The sequence below is a fragment of the Centruroides vittatus genome, unplaced genomic scaffold (genome assembly GCF_030686945.1).
Source record: "Centruroides vittatus isolate TY-2023 unplaced genomic scaffold, ASM3068694v2 contig_446, whole genome shotgun sequence".
In the NCBI taxonomy this organism is placed as follows: domain Eukaryota; kingdom Metazoa; phylum Arthropoda; class Arachnida; order Scorpiones; family Buthidae; genus Centruroides; species Centruroides vittatus.
This window is the reverse complement of record NW_027122244.1, coordinates 75,401-85,982: the sequence shown is the minus strand read 5'-3', so window position 1 is coordinate 85,982 and position 10,582 is coordinate 75,401. Positions and strand designations below refer to the sequence as shown.

The 10,582-nt window shown below is 27.4% G+C and overlaps 1 long non-coding RNA gene across 1 annotated transcript; it reads left to right on the top strand.

Moving 5' to 3' along the window:
- Positions 1-262: 262 nt before the first annotated feature.
- On the top strand, positions 263-9,592 carry LOC136977145 (uncharacterized). Its single transcript, XR_010881044.1, has 5 exons — positions 263-322; positions 5,619-5,720; positions 5,801-5,821; positions 7,196-7,285; positions 9,489-9,592. It is a non-coding gene; the product is annotated as an uncharacterized lncRNA (long non-coding RNA).
- Positions 9,593-10,582: the final 990 nt, after the last annotated feature.

Sequence of the window (10,582 nt, the reverse complement as noted above, 5' to 3'; positions counted from 1 at the left end):
AGTTGATATTGTTGAATTCCCAAATACAGTATATATTATTTAATCATCATATTTTTATTTATTTCTTTAAAAGTTTATTATTTTTTTAAATTAAAAATGAAATCCTGTTGTTTATACACTATGTTTTAATCAAATATTTAATATAGCATTTTATTTTTCATTTTTCATTGACTTGCTTTCATATCTAATATAAAATAGCATTAGAATATATGTAATTTTGAAAATGAATTTTAATATAAAGCAAACACAATTTTTATTACAGTGTTGTCATAAGTGATCCCAATAACAACAAAAAGATTCCACGGTCTTCTGAAAATAAAAGGTAATTAAACTATCAAATCAACTTTATTAAGTTGATTTATTATTATTTATATTGATTTTTTGATTATTATTATTTAATCTTTCCTTAATGACATGAAATTGTAAATTATAAACAAGTATAATTAATATGTCTTAAAGTCATTAAGACAGCAATTAGAAGTTTAACTTTTGGGAATTAAATGAAATGCTTACTATTGTTTTCTTAAAAATTACAAAGAAATTTTTCAGAAATTGCAAATTTTAGTTTTGAGCAATTCCAGTTTCTAATGGACTTGATAAATAAGAATACTGAAAACTAATATGGGTAGACCTTGACTTATGACAGTTCTTATCTTGGGAAAGACTCTAGTCATAAGTAAAACATAAAAAATCCAGCAACAATTGCTTAACTTTCCCAGTAACACTGAAAATTTTGGTGGCACCAGCCATTATGATAATTTATCATCAAAAACTTTTTATATTTTTTAATTATTATTATAAAGTGGAAAAATGCTTAATTTTGAGGGTAGGGAAGGGTTTTATAAAAAATTGTAAATGCTAATAACAAGTAAAATAGTCATTAAGTTTGATGCTACTTCAACTCCTGGCAAGAGTTGATTGACAATACAGTTTAACCATTCATTGAATCTCAGTAGGGCAACTGAATGTGCAGGCGTGACATGGTTTTTAATTTTTCAAACTTATATTCAAACACTTGTTCAAATTTTTATTCCAAAAAGCTTTAACAAAGATCCATCAGGTAATCATTACAAAGTCTGATGAAGAACTCAGATGGAGTTCGAAAATGTTTGTTTTTATTTTGTTTATGTGCACACTGTAATTAGTTTGGAGGACGTGATTAACTATATGCCGGTGTGGTAAGTGGTTGTTTACTCTAAACTGATGATAATACCTTGAGAAGGGATCGTTCAACATACACTAGCCAATCAATACTTGTGCCTGAGTTGTGAGCATTTATTGTGTTTAGTGGCAAATTTTAAATTCTTGTGATCAGTAGTTAATCTTGTGCAACATTTCAATTTTACTTTTGCCTCTTAAAATACTGTTTTGTTCTTTGAAAAAAGTAATGATCATAGAGCAATCATTAAGTGATGAATAACTGCTTCAACAACTGATTAAATGAGCTAATAACAGTAAAAGGTCAAAGCAGTCAAATTTTTACAAAACCAATGTATTTGGCAATGATATAAAAAGTGAAAGAATCAAAAATCAAAGTGACTTCAAAGTTACCAGGAGAATATCAGTGTTTACCTAGATGTGACGTATCTATCAAAGAAATAGAAAAATTAATTGTGCCTGTAAAAGAAGGTAATTTGATTAAATATTATGTTTACACTTTAGATATATTTCAGATATTGCATGATGACCATATTGCTAGTGACCATGGTGGTAGAAACTGTAAGGAAAAAGAATTAAGTACAAAATATAAAAATATTACAAGCAATACAAGATATGATCATAATTTACTTGAATTTATGTGAAATTTGTCAGAAAAACAGAATGTTCCTAAGAAAGGCTTGGTGTTAAACCAATCTTAAGTAATGAAATGAACTCAAAATGTCAGGTTGACCTACATAGATATGCAGTCACAAGTCGATAAGCAATATAAATTTATACTGATGTACCCAAGACCACCTGACTAAATTCATTCAACTACAACCATTAAAAACCAAAAGGGCTGAAGATGTAGCCTATGTTCCTTTAGACATTTTTACAATTTTTTGTGAACAGTGTATTCTGCAAAGAGATAACAGCAGAGAATTCACCAATAATGTCATCAAAGAACTATGTAATATGTGGCCAAGTTAAAACTGGTGCATGGAAAGCCCAAGCACTCACAAACTCAGGGTTCAGTAGAAGGATGTAATCAAGACATAGAAAATATGCTTATTTCTTGATTAGAAACTAACAACACTAACAAATTGTTGGATTATGTTTTGTTCAATTGATGAAAAATCAAGCACATTATACTGGTATAAACTGCAGCTCCAATGAGGTCATGTTTGGAGCAAAGTTAAAAGTTGGACAAAAGAATTTTATATCTGACAAATCATTGACCAATATTAATAGAGAGGAAGATTTAGAAACTCTTTTTAAAACTAACAATAATGTATTTCTTATATAACAAAAATGACATCCCAGAAGTTTCCTTTAAGTTGATTTTTTATTGAAGTATAAATTTGTTAATACTTTTTGTTAACATTAGTTTAATTAATACAGTTAATAATACTTTTGAAAGATCTCATGTCATTTTTAAAATACTTTGAAATAATTCTTAATTAAAAAAGTGGAGATTTTAAAAAAAATCAAATTGCCCAAAGGGAATGTAGCTGTATTAATAATGTCTGGTCAATTTAATACATTAGTCACTGGACTTTATAAATAATGCCCTATTAATCACTTGGTCCCTATCATATATAACAGAGCAGGAAAGTAAAAATAATAATGATAATGTTGTTTAGGTTCATCACCCTTTAAACTAATACTTAACATTAACTGAATATGTTATTTTATTAACAAAGATTCATAGTCACATGCAAATAACTAATCACATTCAAAGGAATCAAAAATCATATCAAGAGAATATTGCAGTCTTTGTGTGGAATTAATTTAATTTTTATTATTAATTCACTTTAATCTTATAAAAAAATAATTTTTTTACTAAATTAGTTCCAGTTGTTGTAAGTATGGATACTCATACATTCATATGTCAGACCGACTATAATTCTAAATAATAAAAACAGAAATTTATAAGTGGCAATGCTCATTATTATTTAGTCTAAGTGTATATACACTTTTACATAAATAAATGAAGATTAATTTAACTTTTTCATACCATCAAATTTTGAGAATTAATATTATTTTAAAATTTATTTAAAGTAACAACAGGCTATTAATACCAAAAATCTGCAGAAAAGTAAAAAAATCTCACATTAGCAAATGTTTTCTTCTATATTTTAATGGTCATCATCAAGTTGTTCTCATTGAAAATTAGAAACACGTGTTCAAATGTATTGAACAAGAACACCTGATGATGACCATTAAATATGGAAGAAAATATTTACTAATGTTTTTTTTTACTTTTCTGCTTATTTGGTATTATGAGCCTATTGTCACTTTAAATTTAGCCAGTATTTTTGTGTTGTTGCCTTAATTTATTTCAAATTATTAACATATAGTAATCTGATCATTCTGTTAATTCATTAATAAAAAGATTTATCTCAACGACTAGATTTTGAGATTTTGTAGAATATACTGTATGGCAACCTCAGAGCAAGAGTGCTCCAAGTCAAAGTTTTTGGTGTTATAGCTTTAGTATACAGGGATTTGTTTAAAAACAACTGCTTTATCTAATGCAATACAAAGTCAAGTCAAATTTGCTGTTACATACCAGAACTAGAAAGAAATAAACAAAAGAAGAAAATATGGAAAATATTGTGTAAAGTTTTTTGTTAATTATCACAAAATTAGAATTTATTGACATGGCTCATTCTTACTCTGAGGTTGTTATATCTGATAGTGACTTTAGCATTACATAAAGATTTATTTAAACTTGAAAAACAATTCTTTGCACATCATTTAACTGAAGTTGTTTTCTAAAATTTTGTTAACTGTGGCTCTTATCAGAAACACTAAAGCAATGCTTCTCAAAACAGTGGTCCTGGATTAGTGTCAATCTTAGCAAGTGCAGAAAGATCTTTTAATGATAACATTTATAAAGTAAAAACTTTGAAGGAGTAGAGCATTGTGCATGCTTATATATTTTGTCTTTTTTCTAATTACATATGAATCTTTTCTTTCATACTATCTTGACTTATTCTTACAGCAGAATTCTCATGTGAACAATTTGATTCAAATATGTTATTATTCTCTGACACATAGGAAGATGCTGCTGGTTTGCTATCTCAGGCAGTTTAAGCAGAAGTTCTGTATGATGACAATTTTATTGAGCTTCAATTTGAAAAAACTGTACATCTATAAATTCCCAGTTGTCCATCTGTTTGTCTGTCCTTTCTTAATCTAGAGTGTTAGATAAAAGTCAAGACCAGGTATGGAAAGCTTGTTTGTATATAGTTAATTGGGGCAGGAGGCCCCCAATTAACTATATACAAACTTCTGCTTTGGGTCAGAAATCACATGATTTCAATTCAAAATTTTTCTCCCAGAGTTAGATAGATGACTGGCATGACTTCATTGTTAATAGGAAAAGTATGTTACAGAAACCATACACTATTAAACTCTTTCATTTTGATGAAAAATTGCAGCCTGGCATTGTGACAATTTCATAATAAATAACTACTCATTTATAAATTTCATATTTATCCTTTTATCTATAGTATATCTTGATCATAATCAATCTTGTAATATTACTATTTTTTACTTTCTTTCTTACATATTTTAAAACAATGTCTGTACTAATAATGAAACAAATTAATTAGTATAACTACAAATTTACATAATTGAAACAGTTTTCATGATATTTATTAAGCAATTTAATAATTAGAGCTTAAATATTTTACTGTAACAAATAATTTTGAAATTTATATTATTAAATAAAATGAGAGAAAAAAAAATTCTTTTTAATTACTCTTTTAAGTGTTTTTGATCTCATTTTTGTTTTTATAATGGATGCTTTTATTTTGAGTAAACTTTGTGTTCACATTATGTATAATCTCAGCATACTACTACATTGTATTATTGATTACATTTTAAACATTAGAATCTCTTCAGCTTTAATTTTATTTTAAAATTTATTGTTATGTCATAATTGCAAAAGGTTAAACCATTTACTTCACATTGCTAAAATTATTGAACAATAGATATTCAATCAGAAAGCTTTGTATCATAAAATACAAGATATTCATTCTCATTCTGGTTTTATTTTACTTGGTAAAATAAAAGAATGAAAATGAATAGCTGTAATTGAAGATTTTTGCAATATAGGATTATAATAAATATTCATACAGCAGCAGTGGCGTAGTGAGGGGGGTGCAAGGGGGTGTATCATGCACCAGGCGTCACTCGCAGAGGGGCGCCCAAATGGTCTCCAAGACAAACTATATGTGTTTCTGGAGGGGGGAGGGGCGCCAATAAAATGTCGTGCACCGGGTGCCAGTTATGTTCGTTACACCACTGTACAGCAGCATCAATAAAATAAATTTTAATTGTTATAACCTTTTTTTATTGATAGCACTAATGCAATAGATTAAAAAACTCAATGCAATCTTTAAATTATTTTTAATTTTAATTAAATAAATTTAAAAAATTTAATTTACTCAATGTTTTTGGTTTCATAGGAAAGATTTTCCACCAATACTATATAATGAATTTAGTCGTCCTGTAGGAGGTTTCCACACTTTAATTTCACCAGTACATACTAAAAATTCTTCGAAAATATTGTTAGTATTTAATTTTAGAATATATAAGTTATACCTTTTTTCAATAATTTTTAAAAACAATTGTATTTAAATTTTTACAGTCCTCAGCCAGAAAAACAATGGTATGTACTTATTTTTTATGTTATAATTATAAATTAAATTTTAAAATTTATAATTATTTTCTAATTTTACATTTTAGTGATATAATTATATAAATTCTAGACTCTGATAATCTAATATAAAAAAGAATACTGCTAACATTGTATTATCAATCTTATTTATGTATTAAACACACAATTTTCATAAGTTTCTAATTGCATTTTGTCATACACTCATATACACACACAAAACTTGTTAAATACAGACAAACATGATCATTATTCTTTAAATACCTAAATATTGCCATTTATATACCATATATGTATAAACCTCCAAGATCTTTAGGCAGGATCAGCTATTTATGCATCTATCTACTGCTAAGCAAATAAAAATCTGATTTCAAAACACACAAACCTCAAACATTATTTGGAAGAATACTATTTTGAAGAATTTATATGAAAAAATTATATTTATCATTTGAAAACTGTAATAGAAAACATTTAACATAATTTGGAAATAGAATATTTATAAGAATTAATTCATTCTCAGTCTAAAAACCTTGGAAATAGTAATGAAAATAGTAGTAGCTAAACTAAAATATTAATATTTAATTGATTTTGTTTACTTTAAGAAGTTTTTGCTGTGTACCTATCATTCTAAGATAACATTATTATAATTTTTCTACTTTTTATTTTAAAAATCAGTTTGAAAGTAAAGTTATTTTTTTTATTATTATACCCATATTAAGATTAAAAAACTATGGTATATAAATATTCATACATTATTTCCATATGTTTTTTATGTACTGTACCTGTCATTTTGAAACAGACTATCATACTACAAATACACACAACTTTAAGCTCCAGTAGTATAATTTAAAATGCAAGCATTTTAAAAGATCAATAAATTCTTTCTATTATTTGATCTTTTATTTTATCACTTTCTGTATGAAAAAAAAACAAGATAAGTAACTACAAATGAAAGTTGAAAATCATTGATATTTTAAAGTGGGTCATACAAAAAACATATTTAAAAAAATAATTTATAATTATTTTCTTACTCATATAAAAAAAATTACAGACATTTCTAATAGATAAAAAAAAGCCACATCTAAAAACTAAGAATTTAACAGCCATATAAAATAATATAAAAACAAAGTAATAGTAATAGCCTTTGTTTTAATTTTTAATATCATCCTGGAAAATTTAAGTAAATGAAAATTGTAGAATAAAGAAAAAAATTTCAGTTTAAGCAGATTATTAATAATAAATTTGATATAACAAATATAATTGAGATTAATATATATTTTTAATTTATGAAATTTCTATATTTTAATGAAATATTTAGAAGTTAATATATAAATGCATTCTGTCATATTATATTTGTAACTTTAATAGGAAAGAAGTGTCATTAGAAGGAACAGACAGACGTATATATCAAGGCTGTATAAAGAAAGAAATAAAAAAATCACTTCAATGAAAATCAATGTAAGTTTATATTTTTAAAAAAGCAAAACAAATAAGAATATAAAATATGATTTTATGTTCATCCTTTATATCATTGTAACCGGGGGGTCGGCACCTCTTTGATGCCTCGTCAGGACTGACACCACGTCTTAGCTGACACGGAAGCCGCAGTGGTTCAAAGATCGGACACGCGAGCAGTTGCATTATGGAGTGATCAGATTCGGGATGGAGGGTGTGACAATGCACTGGAAGTAACAGAGGCCTCGTTAACTAAAGTACAACGTTTATTTACACTGAGCATGACTCTATGTACAAAGAAAAGCTAAGGGGAAATAGGCCTAATGTCGCGATTCTTAGAGAGAGAGTTTACATAAGATCCGCGTGGCGATAAATACCTTATTGAAGCTGAGGTGAGTTGACCTGTCAGTCTGATTAGTCCATAGACAAGAGGAAGGGTGGCAAAATTCGTAGTGATGACGATAAGCTTAGTCCAGGCGATTAATCCAATGGACAACAGATTTAATCCAGGGACCAAATTTTTCACATACACAAAGGAAATTGGCGCCCTATGAAATTTGGATCTTGGCAAATGTCGATCAGGGCGGCAACTGACAAATTTTGAGGTGCTGTTTGTCTTTCGATGCAACTTAGGTCGAAAGGTGATGAGAGAGCGTCATTTAGGCATCCGAGAACTAAACAGATGGTTCGTTCTCGGGTAAAAGTTGACAATTAGTCGCTAGGTAGTTGACAAAAAGGCAACAAACTATGATGTTATGACATGACATGGAAAATACAATGTAGGCCAATAATTCAGATACTCACATCATATTGAACACATTATATTTTTTTATTTCTGATTTAGAAAATTATAAAATCACATTATCAAATTTTCATTTTCATCCTTTTAAGACATAACAATAAATATTAGAAACAATTATTATAAGTCACAAAAAAATAAAAATTTTTTATTAACGTGAAATTTATTTTGAAATTAAAGTTTAAAAATTATTTTCATAGTTTAATGATGATAAATGAAAAATACTGAATATTTTATAGAACAATTCAAAATTTTCCCTACCAAGAGCTCATTTTATTGTGCTCTTATTTATAAGTCATGAAATATTATCTATGTAGTGCTACTTAATGGAATGCACACACAAATGCATTCCTCCCACTCTTGGCAAATGAATGTTAACACGTTTAAGATTCATATGCATCTCTCCTTTACAGGATGCACTTGAGATGGTACCTATTTTGTATGGCAACTTTGAATCTACTTCAAACATTTACAACATTCCAGGTTTAAGAACTAAATTATAACTATTGATAAAATTACAATAGAACTCTGATTAGTTGAATGCTGATTAACCAAACCACCATTTACATTCCCTTCTCTCTCCCACTGACATCACAATGCAATTCTCTCATGTCATGCAACTGCAATGATCAGTAGGATATTACTCATAAACTAATGAATAAATGCAGTAAGGGTACAATATCTGGGCTGCTACACTGTAATTTCATTCTTTACATGTTAATCCACTTATCCAAATCGTTGATTATCGGAATCACCTGCAGAACGCAAATTGGTGTGTTCTGCAGGTGATTCCAATAATCGACGTAAGTAGACAATAGTAGATATACAACATATAGTAGAACTCTGAATAATCAGAGTTCTACTATATGTTCCACATCTACTTAAAATTTATTATTAATCATGGAGAATATTGCACAATAATAAACTGAAATTTAATTTTAAATATAAATAGAATAAGTTGAAAATAAAATGAATTTTAATTCTGTTTATAAGAATTTGAAATACTAACCAAGTATTTTTGTCCATTGAGTAGCTAAAATTTTTATTTTTAATAGTAGCATTTTTTATTTTTTTTTAAAGTCTTAAAAGAAATGTATTGTTTCTTGATAACATACACTACTGGACTTGAGATTTCAATTTTTTATTAACATGAAAATAAAGTTTATTTTATTTTTCTTTGATGAAATGGGCCATTATTCAGTTGAAACTAAAATTTCAAAAGATTATAGAAGTTGGTTTATATCAGTTAAAATATTTTATGGTAAAATGAAAACATTACAAAAATAATTGTTTTTGACAATTTTTTCATTTCAAATGTAAACATATAATAATGAATGTATCTGTTAATATTTAAATTTATAATATGTTGAAAAAATACTAAGATGGTATTATTTTTCCTTAATTTAGAATTCAGAATTTCATAAAGAAAGAAGTCTAAAAATATTGATATGCAAGTTCACTAAAATTTCATATGTAAATTCAATAAAGTTAAAGAGCACATTAATTTCAGCATTACAAATATTTTTTAAATTTAATTTGTTAAGCTTATTGTACTGAACAAGTCAGGAATAAGTTTTCATAGGAAAACAATTCAGGAGAGCACTCCATTTCTCTCAACAGACATCTGATAACTTTACATGAACCCCCAGCAACAGCAGTATTCTGCGTTGTGCCCAGGGGGCCAATTTGTTAGCAATTTAGGAGTAATATTTGATGATAAGCTTACTTTTAAATACTATATGGAAAAATTTGTTAAACATATTATCTGGCAGGAAATTGTGGCAACACGGCAGAACTGTTTTCAAAAACAACTTAGATCACTCTTTTTTTATTAACTTTCAATCTATAACTGATTATTGTCTTCTGATATGATCTTCAACTATTCCTTATCCAAGTCAACAATTCCCTCCATAAAGTTATATTCTATACTTCTGATAAATAGCACTGAGTTCAGCGTTAACGCTGAACTCAGTGCTATTTATCAGAAGTATATACAACTTTGGCGTGAATTTACTTTTATTTTTTCTACAAGTTATATTCTATTTTAATAAATTAAGCAACTTTATGAAAAGTTGCTCATATACTGATTTTGGTTAGATTACAACTAAGACTACCAGATCTTTACTTCAGAATTTTTTATTTTGGTCACAAACGTCTGGAACACGAAATTAATAAATGATGGTCCCTATTTGGGCAGACTTGGTAGGAAGTGTTTGAGTAAGTTAAATGGTGAATGAGTAGACATGTAGATATGTTATAAAGTCAAAAATAGTGTTTACTTTTGCAGAAAGGATGGAATTTGTTCTTCAGTACACTAAAAAACAATAGTGTAAGCTGTACAGTCAAAGAATTTCATAAAGCTCATTCAAACTGACAGATGCCTTTCCATACTGCAATCTTAAAAATTTATTAAAAGTTCTGTAAAAAAATTCTTCATGTAATGTGATGTGATAAAGTCCATCATTATTGTATAATACACATATACAGTTTGTAAGGCCAGA